The sequence below is a fragment of the Equus asinus genome, chromosome 4 (genome assembly GCF_041296235.1).
Source record: "Equus asinus isolate D_3611 breed Donkey chromosome 4, EquAss-T2T_v2, whole genome shotgun sequence".
Taxonomy (NCBI): Eukaryota; Metazoa; Chordata; class Mammalia; order Perissodactyla; family Equidae; genus Equus; species Equus asinus.
In genome coordinates this window covers 102,239,409-102,261,514 of record NC_091793.1, presented here as the reverse complement: position 1 = coordinate 102,261,514, position 22,106 = coordinate 102,239,409, and the positions used below count along the sequence as shown (strand labels likewise).

At 35.7% G+C, this 22,106-nt stretch overlaps 1 protein-coding gene and 1 pseudogene across 16 annotated transcripts in view; one reads left to right on the top strand and one right to left on the bottom strand.

The window, feature by feature from the left end:
* SLC4A10 (solute carrier family 4 member 10) overlaps positions 1 to 22,106 on the bottom strand; it is a 284,389-nt gene that overhangs the window by 49,184 nt on the left and 213,099 nt on the right. The window lies entirely within an intron of this gene.
* Positions 5,786 to 6,427, top strand: LOC106842590 (ribulose-phosphate 3-epimerase-like; annotated as a pseudogene).

Sequence of the window (22,106 nt, the reverse complement as noted above, 5' to 3'; positions counted from 1 at the left end):
TAATCAAAAATCTTCCAAAAAAGAAAAGCCCCTGACCAGATGGCTTCACTGGCGAAGTCCACCAAACATTTAAGAAAGAATTGATGCCAATCCTTCTCAAACTCTTCCACAAAATTGAAGATGCAGGAGCACTTCCAAATTCATTTTATGAGACCAGCATTACTCTGATACCAATACCAGAAAAATACACTACAAGAAAAGAAAACTACAAGCCAATAACTCTGGTGAATATATATGCAAAAATCCTCAACAAAATATGAGCAAATTGAATTCACTAGTATATTAAAAGGACCATACTTCATGACCAAGTGGCATTTATCCTTGGAATGGAAGGATGGTTCAACATACAAATATCAATCAGTGTGTTACACTACATTAACAGAACAAAGAATAAACATCACATGATCACCTCAATAGAGATACTAAAAGCATTTGACAAATTCCATATCCTGTCATGATTAAAACACTCATCAAAGTAGGAAAAGAAGAAAAATATCTCAACATAATAAAAGCTATATATGACAAGGCCACAGTTAACATCATAATCAATGGAGAAAATCCAAAAGTTTTTCCTCGAAGAACAAGAAAAACACAAGGATACCCACTCCTGCCATTTCAATTCAACATACTACTGAAAGTCCTAGCTAGAGCAATTAGGTAAGGAACAGAAGTAAAAGGCATTCAAATTGAAAAGGAAGAAGTAAAATCATCTCTGTTTGCAGATGACGTGATCTTATATGTAGAAAACTCTAAAGATTCCAAACATAAAAAACTGTTAGAAGTAATTAAAGAATTCAGCAAAGTTGCAGGATGAAAAACCAACACACAAAACTCAATTAAGTTTCTACAAACTAGCAATGAACAATCCAAAAAGGAAATTAAGAAAACAATTCAATAGCATCAAAAAGAATACAATACTTAGGAATAAACTTTACCAAAGATGTGAAACACTTGTACATATAAAATTACAAAATATTGCTGAAATAAACTAAAGATGACACAAATGGAAAGACACAAATGTGTTCATGGATTGGAATACTTAATATTGTCAAATGCCCATATTACCCAAAGTGATCTACAAATTCAATGCAATCTCTATCAAAATCCCAATGGCATTTTCAGAGAAATAGAAAAAATAATCATAGAATTTATATGGAACCACAAAACATCTTGAATAGTCAGAACAAACTTGAGAGAAAAGAATAAAGTTGGAAGCCTCACACTTCCTGCTTTCAAAACACATTACAAAGCCAGAGTGATCAAAACAGTACGACATTCACATGAAGACGAAAATATAGATCAATAGAACAGAATAGAAAGCCCAGAAATGAACCCTCACCTATGCAGTCAAATGACCTTTGACAAGGATGGTAAGACTACACAATGGGGAAATGATAGTCTCTTCAACAAATGGTGCTGGGAAAATTGGATATCCACATGCAAAAGAAATTGGACCCTTATCTTACGCTGTACACAAAAATCAACTCAAATGGATAAAAGACTTAAATATAAGAGGTGAAACTGTAAAATTCCTAGAAGGAAACAGGGGAAAAGCTTTATCACATTGGTCTTAACAATGATTTCCTGGATATGACACCAAAATCACAGGCAACAAAAGCAAAAATAGAGTGGGACTACATCAAACTACAACGATTCTATATAGTAAAGGAAACAATCAACAGAGTGAAAACACAACCTATGGAATGGGAGAAAATATTTGCAAACTGTATCTAATACGACATTAATATCCAAAATATATAAGGAGTTCCTACAACTCAGTAGTGATAAAATAAATAGCTCAACCTAAAAATGGGCAAAGGACTTGAATAGACATTTCTCCAAAAGTGAGCTAAATCCATGAGAGCTAAATCCATAAATCTCATTGTTTATGAGAGCAAAAGTACATTCGTTGCATTTAACATTGGTAAACCAAGAAATAGTAATATAAGCATATTATTTAGAGATATGTAAGTACCACCAAAAATAAAAAACTTTGTTAAAAGTGTTGCCTTTGAGTGAACTGGTGCTTTAATTATAATCTTTCTATACTATTTGCATTTTTCAGGATGTATTTGAAAAAATAATTGGTTCTTGTGGCAGCTCTAAATTTACTTTCTAATTTCCATGTGTACAAATTATCTTGAAGTCCCGCCTATATCTAGCTTTGTCTTCTTTTCTCTTTAAAAAATCAAAAGCTTGCAATCATGGGGAAACTATTCCAGTATTTCTCTTAAACATATCATACCCTGCTCGACTAGAATTGTACGCTCAAGCTATTTGGATTATTTTCAACAGTAGAAGGCAAATTATCATGTCATCACTAATGTTAAAGAAGTTATCATCTTAGGCAATATCTGTCTCTGGCAGCTTTTAAAACAGGTTATTTCTCAATGTTGCTTTCACTATAGTTCAAAGCTTATTGCTTTGTGACAAAAAAACATGTTAAACTTGCTTTTCAGTTGTTAACTTGGTATATCCATCCTGTCTAGATTCTGAGATAAATAATGCTTAAATAATCATTATCATCTCTTTTGGCATCTTGAAAAATGATGTTTCAAGATTCTATTTGTAAGCATCACTAAAATAATTTCAGAGTCAGCATTTACTTGCAGCCATAATTATTTTTCCACTTTAGTTTACAAAAACTGCCTCGTTTCTTTTTCCATGTAGATAAGAATTATAGAAATACTAAAAATATGAAGATTGTTTAAAAACCATTTTACAAAACTAATTATTTGTGTATATTTAATACATGATACTTCTGTGGTGGACTATGTGTTAGACACTTTGTGTGCCACTTCAAATCCTATCAGTCCCACTTTTTCTTCCAGCCAATGCTGTAGTGACCCGTTCTGCATAGGCTTCAACTGGTCACATTCAGGTGCAACCTCTCGGTGCCTTTCTTCAGGATGCACCATGTATCTCTTTCCTCTTGCTCTTACACTACTGTCATCCTTAACTAATGAGTGATAGGGGCTGAAGGATATATGCTTCCTCTTTTCATTCCCAGGGCAAACAGTTGTAAGTTGCATTTCATAAGCCTTCTTTAAGATCCCATCAAATCAAGCATCAGTCACATATACTTATGACCAACTAGACAACACAATTTCTTAATGGTTTTTATCTCCTTTTCTATATTATTGCATTAGTCTGCTTGAGCTGTTATAACAAAATACCATAGATTGAGTGGCTTAAACAATAAAAATTTATGTTCTCACATATCTGGAGGCTACAAGTCCAAGGTCAGGGCACTGGCATGGTTGGGTTCTGGTGAAGGCTCTCCTTCTGGTTTGCAGATGGCCACCTTCTCACTGTATCCTCACATGGCAGAGAGAGAGAGAAAGAGAGATCTTTCTCTCTTCCTCTTCTTATAAAAACACAGTTTTTCAGATTTGGGCCCCACTCTTTTGACCTCAGTTAACAGTGATTACCTTCTTAAGACTCTATCACCAAATACAGTCACAATGGGAGTTAGGGCTTCAAAATATGAATTTTGAGGGGACACTATTCAGTCTATAGCAATCACTCTCCCTGTTCTTCACTTCTGCTCGTTAAGACCAATTAAGGCTCAAGGAAGCTTTTGTCTTAGGCTCTGCTTTCAGGGGAACCCAGGTTACAATATGTGTTGTTCTCTACATGTGACAACACAGAAAAAAGGATCCTTTGAAAGCTTAGTCATGAAGGCATTATGAAAATGCTTAATTAACTCAATAAAAAGTTAATGATACAAAAAAAGTTAATGAGTGTCATGCAAGACACCATGCTAAGTATAGTATTGAATAAGATAGACATGATCCTGGTGGCTTTCTTTAAATGCAGGAGAGAAATACTAAACAGTCAATTACATAATTATACAAATACATTTGTGCAATGTACTATAAAGAAGTCTAGGCTGCTAAGAAGGTAAACAAAAGGAGAGCCACCTTGAGTCTGGGTGTTCAAGAAAAACTTTAAGAAAATGAGGCTTAAGCTGAGGTTTAAAAAATGAACAGAATTTAGGTAAGTGTGGGCAGGGTGATGGAGGTAGTGGACTAGAGAGAGCAAACAGCAGGTGGGAAGACCTAAGTCAGGTTGCACACATGCACAGAAAGATTAGTGTGGCTGAAGCATAAGGGGAGTGAGGAAAGAGATGAGGAGTGGCACAGTGAGATAGCAAGGCCTAGGCTGTGCAGACTGAACCTTGAGGGACCTAGTAAGTATTCTGAATGTTAAAATGAGAACATTTGGAAGCCTTTCAAGGATCTTTTGAAAGATTTTTTATTCCATTGTTGCTGTGGTTTTTGTGGTTAATATTGGTGATGCAGCCCTTATATAAAGTCCATATAGTTAATTGAAATGATCAGATCTAGGCATATCTAGAACAATTGTATCTCAAGCTCTTGAGGAATGACATTAAAGGAAAGTACTCAGATCACTGAGAGGTCTTGCAAGAAGAATCAGTGGACATAGCAGAGAATTGTGGTAGGAAAGATCCTGTATCTGGCATCAACCAAAAGGCAGTATGGAAGACAGATCAGGTGAGTCCTGAAGTTCTGGAGCCACCACAGATGCCTAATCTATGTTATCATGCATATAAGAGCTGCATGTTACTCCAAGACCTGATTTCTGAGTCCTAGGTTGGGATCCAGGGACAAATTCTAATATAAATAAAATTTCCATACCTAATGAAGGTACCCAGACACTGGTCTAAGGACCAAGAATTAACAGTAGAGCTCCCAATAACATATCTATTGTCTGAAATAGGATGACTACTTATTTAAAAAAAGTAGATCCTAAAGTATCCGCATTGCTCTTGGATCCTCTTCCAAGTGGACGCTTAGAGATTACACCTACAGCAGCCTCCAAAACACTATCAAGTGATCTACAATGTCTTGTCCTGAATATCTGGCTCCAGTTTCACAGTTGTACCAGGATTAGATGAAAAGTATTGGGTGAAAAAGCAAAGCTCACAGGCCTTCAAATGTCTTGTTACTGTTCTGCCCATACATACAGGAACTTGCCAACCTGTGTCTGTAGGCCAGTTGACTAGCAAGCGCTGGTGTGTTCCCATGATGGGAAATTCCCCCAAATTGATCTTTCTGTTTCTTTACCTCAGAAAAAAAGGTCCAACACCATAGAACTTTGATGGGAAAACATTTTCATACTCTGAAAATTTGGTAAAAGTAAGTTTATTGATGATAAAAGGAAACTAAAATGCGAAATAAGGAAAATATGCCAAATTTTTTGTAGGAGTAACAAAATAAGAGAGAACTAGCATGATAGTAGATGTATACATTAAATTAGTATAACAGAATTTTATTTGAAAGGAAGAATTTTATTTGAAATAGAATTTATTTGAAAGGAAGTTGAGAACAAAAACGTTTACTAGCCCTTTGACCACATTTATATTACTAACAAAGGGCACTTAAATGGAGATTTGAGGTTATTCATTTGCATATTTTAGCAAAATCACTAAATAAGTCAGCTCTTCTGTTATCTTACCCCATCCAAGAAACAAAAACAAAGCAAGATGCTAGTTCTGACTCATTTGAATAGTAGGCAAGTAAACTTAAAACATAACTGATTCTAAAATAAATTCTTAAAAGCTACAACTTTTGTCTCTACTTCGATTTACACTGGGGAAAATTAATCATTACTTCAAAAGAAAATTTAGTCACTGCTTAAAGATTAAAGTACCAACACATTAAACATTAAAAAAAAAAAAAAAAAAAAACAAGGACAAATTGGGATGATGCCTTTATCTTGCCAGGGGAATTGTGGGACTTGGCTCTTGGGAACCAGTACCATGGCATCCAGCTGTAAGATTATCCCATCCAGCCTCAACAGCAACCTGGACAACTTAGGGGCTGAGTACCTCAGGATGCTGGCCTCCAGGGCCAATTTTCTGCACCTGAATGTAACGGTGACCACCTTCGGTCACCTTGTGGTAGAGTCTCCAAAAGCAGCTAGACCAGGATCCTTTCTTTAACACACATGGGATGGTGTCCAGGCTGGAACAGTGAGTAAAGCTTGTGGACGCAGTAGGAGCCAATCAATATGCCTTTCATCCTGAGGATACTAAGAACCCAGAGGCTTTGATTAAAGACATTTGGGAGAATAGGATGAAGACTGGACTTGCCATCAAACTAGGAACTACGGTTGAGTATTTGGCACCATGGGCTAATGTAGATATGGCCTTGGTAATGCCAGTAGAACCTGGGTTTGGAGGGCAGAAATTTAGGAAAGTTATGCTGCCAAAGGTTCATTGATTGAGGACCAGTTCTCTTCTTTAGACATACAGGTCGATGGTGAAGTGGGTCACGACACTATCCATAACTGAGCAAACATGTGGCTAACATGATTGAGGAGTGAAGACCCCAGATCCGTGATCAACCTGTTAAGATAAATTTGCTCAGAAGCTGCTCAGAAACATTCTCTTCATCAGTGATACTTCAAGAAGCCCAATGTTTCTGTTCTTGAAATTTCTGTTTTACTGGAAAACAAGAATGTTGACTGCCAAATCATACAGTATGAGGCAGGGCTGCTTTGTTGAGCACTTATGCATTCCAATGACTTAAACCCATTGTGCAAAATAGTCTAAGGGGTTAGAAACTGGGGTGTGTACCTGCATTTTTAGTGGTGGAATTTAAAGATTAGTGTGTTGAAATACCCTGTTTTTCCTGGGAGACTTGATTTTTATACAGAGTAAAAATATAGCTGTATTAAGATTATAAACAGAAACTTATCTTAATGCCTAAGGAAGGCATGTTAGCTATTATGAAAAAAAAATATTTTTCTGCATTTCTGAAAAGAATTTTCTGTTTTTTATCATCTGTTTTCTAAAATGGAAGGAAGTTCTTACATTTTTCCTATTTTGTGTCATTGTGATTTGTGTATATGCTTAATAATATGAGTAGAATGGAACATATGAAAAATCTAAGCTTGGATCTGGCTGGGATGGCGTACCATGTTCTTCTTGCATCTAAAACATCTATTTTTCCCTTTCGCTTTATATAATACATAAAAACTATTTTTAAAATGTCTGAAGCCCAGGGGTTTTCAGGTGGTCTGTTCTAAAATATAAGCATTGATTTTATCAGAGTGCTTTCTTTGTCAGCTTTGCTGAAGGGGCAGGTTATTCAGTGACCCTTCCTCCCACTTTCTTAATGCCGCCTACCATTCTTAAAGACTTAAATAATGCTCTTGCCTTAGTCTGAGTAGAAAGAAAAGTAAAGCTTCTATTTGGAAGTAATACTGAGGTGATCTTCCCTCTGCCCCTTTCAACTTATTTGACCTCAGAAAATCACACAACCTCTTTGAGTGTCTATTAACTCATTATACTTCAAATGTAATTATAACAATTGTGCAGGCTTATGTTGAGGCTTAAATGAGCTATGGTAGTATATACAAAGCTTCCACTACTGTTCCTAGAATGCTCAATACAAAGTAGCCATATCATTATAGGTTTGTTATGTGCGTTATAAAGTACTTTGATATAATCTCATTAAATAAAAAAATCAATCCTAAGACTGGTAGGACAGGTATTTTGTCCCCATTTAAAAATGAGAAACTAAAGTTCAGCAGCAGGCTGGTACCATGGAAAAGATCTAGTAGGGCATAGGATTTCTGGTTGCACTCCTTTTACAAGCGGAGCCCATGGGAGGTGGGGTGGGCAAAGAAAGTTTCTTTTACTTAACATTGTCTTATTTCCAGTCTAACTTTATTCTGTAGCAGAACCAGATGACTGAGAATATTCTGGAACTAGGGATATTGATCCAAATGATATATAGTCTATTATTCCAAGAAAGACCAGGTAGGTTAGGAGATGACAGAGTATAGAATTAATCCGTAAACTAAAATATCTATAACTGTGTTGCAAACTATACTTAGAAAACAAATACATTTCAACTACTTTATTCTTATAAATACTCTTGCTATATGATAAATATGGCAAGAAATTTTTTTTAAAAAGGACAGGTATCTGCAACATTTTTTTCTGCACCAATTGTCAGAATTTGAAAAAAAATGTAAAAATAAATCTTTTAAAGGTTAGGTCTGGGGCCTCCAAACTTGTGAGGAAGAGATAGTTTCATTATTGCTGAAGTTTTTAGATTCCCAGGAAGGTTCTAAGAATACAGTATACTGAAGGCAGTGACAAGGAGGGACAAAAATGTTACCTGCCTTCTCCTCCCCACTGGGAATCCCAGCTGACTAAGCATATGTGAGTGAGGAAGCAGCAAATGGCTTGGAAAGCTGCTTGGAGATCTGCCAGGCAAAACTTCAAGGTCCTCCTGATAGATGGTATCCGATCCCTTGGTCAGGGATCCTGAACTTAGGGCCATGTGAACACGTGCCTGATTTTTGAGACTGGCATATACTCCCTAAAGTCTCCTTTTTGGAATCATAAAAAGTATTAAAACTGCTACAGAGATTAGAATGATTATTTTAGACATTTGCCTAGGTACATATATATGCTGTGGTTCACATTCAAATCATCTGAACATACAGAAGAACTGCCTCAAATCCTTATCCAGCCATGTCAGGAATTCAAATAATGATAACACAGATGACTATTGCATAGTAGTGCTACTAAAAAGAAAACTGTTACTATCACTCATTAGAAGCAATAGTCTCTTTCTTATTAAAGTAAATTAGTAATATATTGTCTAAATCTGTTATCAAGTGGCAAACATTTTACTTTTTGGGTAGCTAATGATTAGAATTCTCCAAGTTTGTCATTTTGCTAATTTACCTCAGAAAATAAAGGCCCAACAATCATTTAACAGTAAATTATTTGAATATTGTGAAAATTTGGTAAAAGGAAATTTATATATGATAAAAGGAAACTAAATGTGAAACAAAAAGTTTCTTGCAGAAGTAACATAACAAGGGAGAAAGATAGCACTATAGTAGAGGCATGAATACATCTATGCATAAATGTACATGTGTGCGCATATATACACATATATGCTTTCTCTATCTACTGTATATCTATGCATCTAGATACGACATGCATACAGCTACCGTATGCATGGCAGGAGGCACTTTGTTTTCTAGCTTAATAGTTTGATTTCTACATTTTATAGATGGAGGAATCTAAGTGGTAACTTATCCAAGGCCATATTGATTAGATTTGAATCCAGGTCTGCTTGACACTGAAAACTCTGCTCTTTCAGCTATAATATGCTTCACGTAGATGTAACGCTGTGCCATTTCCATCAGCATAGCCAGAAAAGTAAGATGGCTCCAGAACAAATTAAGTAATCTACATTTCACTGTGTGGTCTTCTCAGCTTCCCTTTTCAAGACCCCTCTCCTTTAAGATATTTCCCCCAAACACCCTGCAGCCCTGCCCTCATACGATGACAACTACACCACCACCTCCCTCAGCCCAGCTGTCCAGATTCTTATTTCTCACAGCCTTATCTAAACCTGCCTTCTGGGCTGGCATCACTTCTCCATTCACTTTGCTTGTTGGGTACATCATTCTCTCAGGGCCATGGTCTCCGTTTTCCAAAGTGATTGTACTGTGTTAGTGAGGACAACGGTGTCATGTGTTACCTATTCCCAGAAGTATATTTAAATTTCAATAGTGACTTTCTGAAAGTACTGAAAAATTTGGTATAAAAATGTCAAGCTCATAGAAGAGACTTGTTTTTGGAGAGTCGGATCTATAAGTGGACATTCGTCACCCATACCTCATTATCAGGGCTATTTCTGGTTAATAACAGTCATCATTCATAAATCCATTCCAAAGAGGAAAAATATATATTTTTTAACCTAAAAGATTTATACATCACAGATATCATGTACAGCCAAGCAAATCATTGTTCTTTCCGGAGTCTGTACCTCTGATATTTGAAATCTCAGCAGATAGTTCTCAGAGGCTGTACATTTGTACACAAAATTTGAAAAAGATCTCTGTACCAACCTTTGGTGGCTCAAAGGAGGCTCTGTATTTAGATCTTATGTTCTTAAACGTCAAAAGCAGGTATTCTACATAAATAAATGAAGATTAAATGAGAAAAATCTCACTTTCTTGATTTTCACTTATACTGATGAACTTAGCCCAAACAACTCCAACCCAAAATTACAAAAAGGAGAGTAAAGAAAAAGAAATGAAAGAAAACTAGAGACAGCAATGTGAGGAGATGTGTGTATACGCACAAATATATGAAGATGAGTTTGGAACAAGTTCTTCTGTTAATTTTATCCAAAATAATTTTTAGTGACTCTGCCCATAAGATGGGAATATTAATGCAAAAAAGAAAAAAAATAAACTTTAGGTGCATTAGACAGCCTGGTGCCTAAGACATTGGACTTTGGACTCTCTAGCCAGAGTCCCAATATCATTCAAATCCAAGCAGTTAGCCAAGCGATCTTGAACAAGTTATGTAACTTCTCTATATTTCAGTTTTCTCAAAGTTGGGATAATGACAGTAATCAACCTCATGGAGTTATTACGAGGTTAAAATGAGTAAATATAGGTAAAAGCCCTCATAAGTAAATACTAATGAGGCGCAAGGTATCATCATAGTTGTTGTTGTTACTACAATTGTTGCTACCACCAGCTCATAGACTGGAAAGTCCAACAATCCAAAGGCAAAATAATAGGCAGTATCTGCATTTCTTTTTTACATTTTTAAAACACCTATATAAAACGCCCGTAATTTTGACTTGTGGTGTTGGATTCTTTGGCTTAAAATACACTCTTCACTAAACACAGCCTCTACTACCCTTGACTGCCCAAAGAAAAGCCTGTGCTCTAAGCCATCTTATTTATTTAAATTGCTACAGAGTGATTAGATAAACATTATAATTAAATGCCCTCATCCAGAAGTCTTTGCATTTGTTTCAAGGCTAATGGAGGTGATCAGTCTTCCTTATACGAGAAGAGCCTGTGGCTGTCTTCTGGAAAACATAATTTGGTAGAACTCCCTTCACCATTATGACTAATTTTAGTCCCTGGGTGGCGGATGCTCTCCTTTCCCTTTGTAGTTATTATCAGTACCTTCCTGTGTGCGCTGAACAGGATTGGTCTGTGATTCATTTTTTGAAGTCTCTTTATTGACTAAATTAGCCCCCAGAGTGCTGGGTGGCCGGTTAGGTATTCATATAAGGCATAAAATCAGAGAATTATGACCTATCTGTAGGAACCAAATATATTTTTATGCCTATTCGTTTTTCTTTTTCAAAAAGTATTCTGAATTACAAAAATAATAAAACCACACCACAGAATATTTATACAATAAAAAGTGAAAAAGAAATCTCTCATAGTCTTTCGATCAGTTACTCTAATTTTTGGGTATATTTCTTTCAGTCGTTCTTCTTATGTATATTTTCAACATATTTATGAGCATACAATGTTTTTAATCTTCTTTTTTTCTTTTTTTGAGGAAGATTAGCCCTGAGCTAACTGCTGCCAATCCTCCTCTTTTTGCTGAGGAAGACTGGCCCTGAGCTAACATCCATGCCCATCTTCCTCTATTTTGTACGTGGGATGCCTACCACAGCATGGCTTGCCAAGTGGTGCCATGTCCGCACTGGGGATCCGAACTGGCGAACCCAGGCCACTGACATGGAACATGGAAACTTAACTGCTGTGCCACCGGGCCAACCCCAGTTTTTAATCTTTTTCATATAGCAATATAATGTAAGCATTTTCCTTGTTGCTACATTACTCTTCATAACCATCATTTTTAAGGGATGTGACTTAGTTTACTTACTCATTCTTTTGTTACTAAACATTTAATTTGTTTCTGTTACGATGATTAACTAATACAGTCCTTTATGAATATGTACATCTGTTTCCTTATTTTGGATTTTATTCTTAGAAGAGATTCTTTAAGTATTATACTTTTCATCTTAGGAAATTATATAGCTATATCACATTATGAAGAAAATAGCTTTTCAAAAATATGCAAAAGAACTTCATAAAACACCACCAGTACTAATAGTAAAAAACATACTCTCTCCAAAAATTCTTTCTTTCTTTCTTTCTTTCTTTCTTTCTTTCTTTCTTTCTTTCTTTCTTTTTTGATGAGGAAGATTGGCCCTGTGCTAACATCTGTGCCAATCTCCCTCTATTTTGTATGTAGGATGCCACCACAGCATGGCTTGATGAGTGGTGTGTAGGTCTGCACCTCGGATCTGAACCTGTGAACCCTGGGCTGCCAAAGCAGAGCGTGTGAACTTAACCACTACACCACCAAGCTGGCTCCCATAAATTCTTTTTAAACTTTTTCTTATTTGAATTCTATCTCCATTCCAATAGCAATACCTTCTCCTGGGCCTCCAAATACATAACTTTGGAAGTATTTCTCACTCTCATGACACTTTGTACCTATATGTGATAGCACTTATGTCAACTATAATTAAGCACTTGTTTGTGCAATATTTAATGTCTAGCTCTTTCAATAGATAATATGCTCCATGAGAGCAGAGACCCTCATCTTTTTGTCCCTTTTACACTCAAGTGTCTGCAACATAGCAAGCAGTCTTGTTTGCTAATTCATTGATCTCACAGTTTAAAATTATTTTGTACAGGGGCCAGCCTGGTGGCATGGCAGTTAAGTTTGCACACTCCACTTTGGCAGCCTGGGGTTCCCTGGTTCGGATCCCAGGTGCAGACCTAGACACCACTTATCAAGCCACACTGCTGCAGGCGTCCCACATATGAAGTAGAAGAAGATGAGCATAGATGTTAGCTCAGGGCAAATCTTCCTCAAAAAAGGAAAAAAAAAAACATTAAAAAAATTATTTTGTACAGAGGACTGGGGCTGGCCCTGTGGTCGAGTGGTTAAGTTCGCACACTCTGCTGCGGTGGCCCAGGGTTTCGCTGGTTCGGATCCTGGGCGCAGACATGGCACGCTCGTCAGGCCACATTGAGGCAGCGTCCCATATGCAAGAAGGACCTGCAACTAAGATATACAGCTATGTACCAGGGGGATTTGGGGAGATAAAGCAGAAAAAAAAAAAAAGATTGGCCACAGTTGTTAGCTCAGGTGCCAATCTTTAAAAAAAAAAAATTATTTTGTACAGGGTACTATCTAAGTGCTATGGGGGATTCATAGAAATATATGACAGTCCCTGCCCTTAAGGAGTTATAATAATAATAATCCTGTACTATTATCTTTATTTTGATATGTCATAGGAGAAAGTTCATGGGCTTTAAAACCAAACAGACCTGAGTTTGACCCTCATTTAACATTCACTGGCTATGTGATATTGAGCAAATTAGTTAACTTCTTGGGGCCTCAGATTGATCATCTGTAAAGCAGGTTATTGTGAGGTTTAAATAAAGTCACGTATGCAAAACTGTTGTTATAGCTCTTATAAATTGGAAGGCATTCCATTATTACTTGTTGAATTAATGAATAAAGACTTATCAATTTTTGCTTTTCTTTCTTTTTTTTCCCCAAGGTTGTTCACTTTCTTCTCATTTCCATTATCTCAGTCAATAATCATGACTTAAACATTCCACACCTGGGTTGTTGCTCCTTGCTCCACTTCTTATGATCACCTTCTAATCTATCATCACATAATTCTTCCCAGAGCTTTGTCATTATCCCTAATGGCCTTTTTGTCAGATAAAACTTATCACAGTTTTTAAGGTTCTCTGCCAGTTGGTCCCAGGAGTCCATTCTATCTATCTAAGTGCTCTCAACTCTAATTATGACCTGCTCAGGCAGAACTCACACATACAATGAAGACAGAGAAAAGTATAGATATGCCATATGTAATAAACTCAAGAGCCAGGTACAACAGAGATGGAGTGATACCTTAGGGTTTATTTCTTCTACGAATGCTTTCCAGCTCTCCAGTGGAGTTTGTTACTTCTTCCCCTGAGCCTTTATACTATATCAGTAGTGTAAACACTTACTATGTCATGTTGCAATTATTTGACTATGCCTTGCCTCTAGCTCTTTCTTCATTTATTGATTCAACAAATACTCTATATGCAGCCACTATGTACAAAGCACATCTCTAGACCCTTGATAATTACTGAGCTCCTTAAGAGTGGAGACCATATCACACGCATTTTCATACTATAAATGCTAATAAAACACAGAGAACATCAATGAATGTTGAAGGAATGAGCCAAGCGAGTAAGAGAATGCATGGGCAGAATGGCAAATCTACTTATGATACCTTAAAGATTTTGCTCTATTCTACCTTTGAGTTTTGTAGATTGCCATTTTCCTGAAATGCAAAATAAATTTGGTTACATGGGAACTGACTGGATGAGTACCACCTGGCCCGAATTAGCTTATCCAATGGCTTGTCATAGGACTTGAATTTCCCATCATAAAACTTATTCTTAGAAAGAAATTACAAAATAACGCATGCACACAATGCCAGTTGAACACTTCGGAATACACAGAGAAAACAAGCCTTTCTTCCTCATAATCTTTTCTTCTGTCTTCGAAGTATTGTAAGTTTGGTAGGTATCCTTCCAGATCTCTTATTCCCTACGTATTTCACATGTACTTCTTATGCATTTTTGAAGGTTAAGACATGGTCTCTAAAAGGCTGACCTTAGGGCCTTATCCAAGGCCACCAACTAGGACATTGGTATAGACTCCTCTGCTAACCTTTTCAGCCAAGTTATTACCAAGCTTCTTAAAAATAACAAGGTGAAGTGGAGCTTCAATGTGATGCAGCAAAACTCATCTCGAGCTAAACATTCTTCTCTCCTAGTCAAATACCTATTCATAGGGAATTGTTATAATCAAAATAAGCACTTTTATGCTCTAATAAGCTCTAAAATAAGAATTCACTTTACCTTATAAGTACAATATTATTCAAATATTTATGTGTTAAATCCCTCTAATCTTACATTTTTTATTTTCTGCTAGAAAATAAAAACTGCTTGAAGATTATATCTATGAGAACTAAATAAAGATTTATTCCAAGTCTCCTATATTCTAAATATTAATCATAATAATTACTTTGGGCAAACCAGCAGTCTATAATGTAGTACAGTGTCGAAAGTGTTCAACTAAGTGTTATATGTGTTGGATTTTAGCCCCTGTTCTTCACTTGAGTAAGCTATAAACCCTTTGGAGCCTCAATTTGTTATTTAGCTCTAAATAGAGGTGATATTCATCCAAAATTTCATTCATTTATGCAACAAATGTTCATTGAACAACTATTTTGTGCCAGGAACTCATCTGGACTCTGGGAAAGCAATGATCATAACAGACTAAATTACCATCCCTCACGAACCCTTCATTCTAGGAGAAGAACAGACAATAAATTAGATTGATAGGTAAAGGTACCACTACACATAAGCACAATACTATGTGCTGGTGAGGATGCAGAGCAATGGGAACTCTCAAACATTGCTGGTGGGAATGCAAAATGGCAGAACCACATTGGCAGTTTCTTATAAAGTTAAAATAATCACTTTTCATATAACCCAGCAATCCTGTTTCTAGGAATTTACCCAAGAGAAAATGAAAATATAGTCTAAATAAAGACCTGCATGTGAAGCAAAATAGCTTCAGAGTAGAAACAATCCAAATGTCCATCAACTTGTGACTGGATAGCCATTTGTGTTACATCTCTACAGTGGAATACCACCCAACAATAAAAAGGAATAAATTGACGCACGCACCAAAATGAGTAAATCTCAAAAGCATTATGGTAAGTGAAAGAAGCCAGACACAAAAGGCTATATAATCTATGATTTTCATTTATGTGAAATTCCAGAGAAGGTAAAACTTTAAAGACAGAAATCATATCAGTGATTATTAAGGGTTGGGGGTTGGGATGAGAGACTGACTTTTAAAAGGCACCAGGAAACATTTTGGAAAATGTTCTATATTTCAATTATGGTACTATTCATTTGTCAAAACTCATTTAAGGTACATTTAAAAGGGGTATATTTTATTGCAGGTAAATGATAAATAAACCATATGATATTTTTAGATAGGAAAGAGTGAGAGAGAAAGGAGTTGAAATTAGATAGAAAGCCCTCAAGTAGGTGATTTTGAAAGAAGCGGAGGAACAAGCCACATAGATATCTGGGCATTCCAGGCAAAAAGAATAGCAAGTGTGAAAGCTGAGGGGCAGAAACACGCCAACTGTGTATAAAGGAAAGGTAAGGAGGTCAATGTGGCTGGAGCACAGGTGTAAAGTAGTAGGACAAGAGATAAGAGAGGCAATGGGGAAGAGATCACGCAACAACTTGAAGGTAATGGGAAGACATCAGTGGGCTTTGAGAAGCAGAGTGACATTATCTGAGTTGGGTTCTAAGGGAATAATTCTGGCTGCTTCATAGAGAACAGCCTGTGGAAGAATAAGTATAAAATCAGGGACACAATTTGGAAGGCAACTGTAATCATCTAGACAAGTGACTATGAGGTAGAGGGGGTGGTAAAAGTGTTCAAATTCTATATAGAGAGCCATTATATTTGCTGAGAAATCTGGGTGTGTGTGTGAGAGAGTAGTCAATAATAAATCCATCTTCTTTTTCAATCTGAACAGCTGAAAGGATGAAATTGCTGTTAACAGGGGGAAAGACTTGAAAGAGCTTGCTCTTGAAACTCGAAACATAAATAGGACTAAACTATAAGCATTTACCCAGTATATTAGTTTGCTAGGGTTGCCATACCAAAATACCATAGACTTGGTAGCTTAAACAACAGAAATTTATTTTCTCACAGTTCTGGAAGCTGGAAGTCCAACATCAAAGTGCTGGCAGGGTTTGTCTCCTCTGAGGCCTGTCTCCTTGGCTTGCAGATGGCTATCCTCTTCCTGTGCCCTCACATGGTGTTTTCACTGTATGTGTGCTTCCTGGTGTCTCTGTGTGTCTCCAAATTCCCTCTTCTTAAAAGGACATCAGCCAGATTTGATTAGGATCCACCCATATGACCTCATTTAACCTTAATTGCCTCTTTAAAGTCCCCATCTCCAAATACAGTCACATTCTGAGAAATTGAGGGTTAGGGCATATGAATTTTGCGGGAACACAATTCAGCCCATAACACCCAGTGACATGATTTCAGAGTGAGAAGGACCATCTCTCTTATCCCCTAAAAACTTACTTCTATGATTGAAAAAAACATTCTGTGGGTGTTTCATTTTTTTAGATATCAAAATTAAAAATTTGTGGAGGAAATAAAATTTGCCTTCTACGAATCTTTAGAGCAAGTTCTGATAGACCAAGAAGATCCCAAGTACCTATGTAACAAAGATGAGCAACACAGTGGAGTGAGTGAAAGCTGCAGACCTGGCCTGGACACACACTTCATTGAGACTACCAATGAGCATTCATTTACAGAACACATTCTCTTACCTTTCACATAATATTTGAACAGTCTTACAGGGAGAGTATTTACAAAGATAGTTTTTAAGCTAACTGAATTTGGCTAGTTCTATAAATATATAGTAGAAATAGTGTTCAGAGTAATTAACATATTAATTTCTATAGTTTAAGGGAAGCGTTTCTTCTTCCAAAACAAGTTACTAGCATTATCTCTAAGCATTCACTTAGCATGACTAATAATATAATGTAGTGATAACACAAAACATCCAGCAAAGTAGAGATGAATGATTGAATAATGTAGCAACATTTTACATGACTAGCATAATTTGCTCAAAATTTCCACTAGCATAATTTGCCAATAGGAATGTCAGATACCTTGAGTGAAACTATGAAATCATACACAAGGTGCCAACACTGGCATTATACTAATCTCATAAAGAATTCATGGCAATGTGCCCAACAGGTGAGATAAAGTTGAATGGCAGAATGAGATCGTACCACCTGACAGAGAAAGCAAAACATTGAGGAAAGTGGGTTCTACTCTTCATTAAGCTTTACTTTATTATTAGTAAGTGATAAGTCATTAACTTGTTCTGTACAATAGATCTTACTGCTCTATAAGATTTTAGTATATATAAAGTGAAATATTTAAAAGGACTTTGAAGAGAAAAATATTTCTTTCCCTAGAATTCAAACTAGTCTCAAAACTTAAAACTTTAGTGAACTTATTTTAATTGATGTTTAGAAACTGAAATCGCTAGGTTGTTGATAGAGAAATGATTCACAACTTTTTATAGTTATGTATTTCTATCTGTTTTGTCAAATATCCACATACTTTTATGGTTTATTTTCTTTTCTATTTACAATGGTTTGTAAGGATATAAAAATCCAGTGGAATTTTTGGAAGAACATTTTATTATGAATATTTGGTTTTAAAACCTCTGTTGCCTGTTTAAGCTTTGCCTGCTTTTCTCTGATTGTATATGTATCAGTGGTTGAGACACAGTGCCTTAAAGAACTTTTAAAATTCCAGCAGTTGGAAGAAGTATTAAGAAGCTGGATGATCTCTCAGTCTATAGGCAAATAATGCTCCAAATGTGCTTCAGGGAGGCAAAGATGAGGGGTATTATTTTTTCAGTTGTACATACAGACATATATATTAAGCAAACATTTATTTGAAAATATGGGCAAAATACTTCCTAATACCTGTTTCCTAAGCTCGTTGAAGCTCCAATTCTCTTATTTTAGGTACTTTGGCTTCATCTTGCACAAAAGGTTAATTCAAGGATGATGTAACAATATTATAGAAGCAGGATTCTGTTACTGTTGTAGCTGTCATTAGGCACCAAAAATGTCTGGACACCAAATCAGTTAGGAATTAATTCTTGAGGTTTGTCTCTAGGAGTTGAGGCTACACGACTCACTTGCTAGATTTTTATATCATGAATCTTAATTACCTATAATTTTTTAATAGATTTTATTTTTTAGAGCATTTTAGGTTCACAGCAATATTGAGCAGAAGATACAGAGATTTCCCATATACCCCTGTCCCCAGACATGAATCACCTCTCCCTTTATCAACATTCTTCACCAGAAAGGTACATTTGTTATACTTGATTAATTTACATTAAGATATCATTATCACCCAAAGTCTGTAGTTTACATTAGGATTCACTCTTGGTGTTGGATATTCTATGGGTTCGGACAAATTTATAATGGCATGTATCCACGATTATAGTATCATACAGAGTAGTTTCACTGTCCCAAAAAATCTGTTTCATTAGTGTTGAGTTTTAGGAGTTCTCTGTATATTTTGGATAACAGTCCTTTATCAGATATGTCTTTTGCAAACAGATTCTCCCAGTCTGTAGCTTGCCTTTTCTTGACACTGTCTTTCACAGAGCAAAGATTTTTAATTTTAACTAAGTCCAGCTTATAAATTCTTTCTTTCATGGATCATACCTTTGGTGTTGCATCTAAAAGTCATCACCAAACCCAAGATCATCTAGGTTTTCCCCTATTATCTTCTAGGAGTTTTATAGTTTTGCATTTTACATTTAGGGATATGATTCATTTTGAGTTAATTTTTGTGAAGGGTGCAAGGTCTGTAGCTAGATTCATTTTTTTGCATGTGGACATCCAGTTGTTCCAGTATCAGATGTTGAAGAGACTGTCTTTGCTCCATTGTACTGCCTTTGCTCCTTCGTCAAAGATCAGTTGACTATATTTATGGGGGTATATTTCTGGGATCTCTATTCTGTTCCCTTGATCTATTTGTTTGTTCTTTCACCAATACCACACTGACTTGATTACTGTAGATTTATAGTAAGTCTTGAAATCGGGTACTGTCAGTCCTCCAACTTTTTTCTTCTCCTTCAATATTGTGTTGGGTATTCTTGGTCTTTTGTCTCTCCATATAAACTTTAGAATCAGTTTGTTGATGTCTATAAACCAACTTTTGATTGGGGTTTCAATGAATCTATAGGTCAAGATGAGACGAACTGACATCTAGACAACATTTAGTCTTATTAACAATGAACATGGACTATCTCTCCATTTATTTAGTTTTTCTTTGATTTCTTTCATCGGAGTTTTGTAGTTTTCCTCGTACAGATCTTGTGCTTATTTTGTCAGATTTATACTTAAGTATTTCTTTTTGGGGGTGCTAATGTAATTGGTATTGTGTTTTTAATTTCAAGTTCCTCTTGTTCACTGCTAGTACATGAAAAATCAATTGACTTTTGTATGTTAACCTTGTATTGTGTAACCTTGGAATAACCACTTATTTATCAAAATTAGTTCCAAGAGTTTTTTTGTCAATTCTTCTAGATTTTCTACATTGACAATCATGTCATTTACAAACAAAGACCATTTTATTTCTTCATTTTCAATCTGTATACCTTTCATTTGTTTTTCTTGTCTTATTGCATTAGCTAGGACTTCCACTATCATGGTGAAAAGGAGTGGTGAGAGGGGACATCCTTGACTTGTTCCTGATCCTTGTGGGAAAACTTCTAGTTTCTCATCATTAAGAATGATATTAGCTGTAGGCATTTTGTAGCTATTCTTTATAATATTAAGGAAGTTCCCCTCTATTCCTAATTTACAGAGAGTTTTATCATGAATGAGTGTTGGAGTTTGTCAAATGCTTTTACTGTATTTATTGATATGACCATCTGACTTTTCATCTTTAACCTGTTGATGATCAATTACATTAATTGATTTTTGAATGTTGAACTAACCTTGCATACCTGGGATAAATATCACTTGGTTGTGGTGATCATTTTTTTATACATTGTTGAATTTGATTTTCTAATATTTTGTTTGGGATTTTTGCATGTATTGCATTTATGAAAGATATTGGTCTGTAGTTTCCTTTTCTTATAATGTCTTTGTCTGGTTTGGGTATTAGGCTAATTCTAGCCTTATAGAATGACTTAGGGAGTATGCTGCCTCTATCCTCTGAAGGAGATTATACAGAATTGGTATACTTTCTTCCTTAAATGTTTATTAGAATTCAACAGTGAACCTATCTGAGCCTGCTGCTTTCTTTCTTGGAAAGTTATTAATTATCGATTTAATTTCTTTAATAGACATAGGCCTACTCAGATTATCTATTTCTTCTTGTGTGAGTTTTGGCAGATTACCTTTCAAGGAATTGATCAGTTTCATCTAGGTTATCCAATTTGTGGGCATAGAGTTGTTCATAGTATTACTTTATCATCTTTTTAGTGCCCATGGGATCTTTATTGATGTCCCCACTTTCATTTCTGATATTAGCAATCTGTGTCTTCTCCTTTTTTCTTAGTTAGCCTGGCTAAAGGCTTATCAATTTTATTGACCTTTTTTGGTTCATTGATTTTCTTTATTGATTTCCTGTTTTTAATTTCATTGATTTCTGCTTTAATTTTTTAACTACTTTTCTTTTCCTTACTTTTTAATTAATATGCTTTTCTTTTTCTAGTTTCCTAAGGTTTAAACTTAGACACTAGATTTTAGATATTTCTTCTTTTCTAATATATGCATTTAATGCTATAAGTTTCCCTCTAAGCACTGCTTTCATTGCATCCCACAAATTTTTATAAGCTGTGTTTTCATTTTCATTTAGTTCATTTAGTTACCTTTAATTTTACCAGTGCAGTTCAGTACACTGTTTAACAAGTCAGTACTTTCACCAATGAAAATCCATTTCTGACATTCAGCAAAGCCTTAGTGTTGATCGAGATGTGGCTAATAGATGGGTTTGTAGCAACCTTTTCTGGAGTTTAGGTTCTTTGCTTTAATGTTAGCTGACCACTCCTGGAGTTTAGACTCCTGATTAAAATACTAGCTGCCTATGCTTGTAACTTAACCTAACATACACATATTACTACAGTGTCTGTGCTGAGGTATTTTAATGTAAATTAAAACATCATCATATTCCATTTTTAATATTATGGAATATTTCTTTAAATTCAGGACGTGAAGAGAAATTGGGTCAGTATTTCAAAGATTATGAACTCTCTGAGAACGGTCACCACATCTCAACAAAGTGAAACACTGTGTATTTGATACATAACCACATGACTTCTGGCCATTTGATGCATCTTAGAGAAGAAACCACCAATTCCTGATTAGCACTCTTCCTCTAATATTGGATGCTCAAGTAAGTTTCTTCCCTTTCATAGCTATTTGACAAGAAAATATGAAAGATAATTCTATTTAAGTTCAGTAAATCTGTAGTTATAGAGAAGGAAAATAGTGGCTAAAGGTGAATCTAAGAAGTAACATTGTTTAAAGATACTTAAAGGCTTACTGGTGCCTACCAACCCCCTGGCTCTGGAGGCAGAAAAATGAAGAGACATTAATCTTCTACA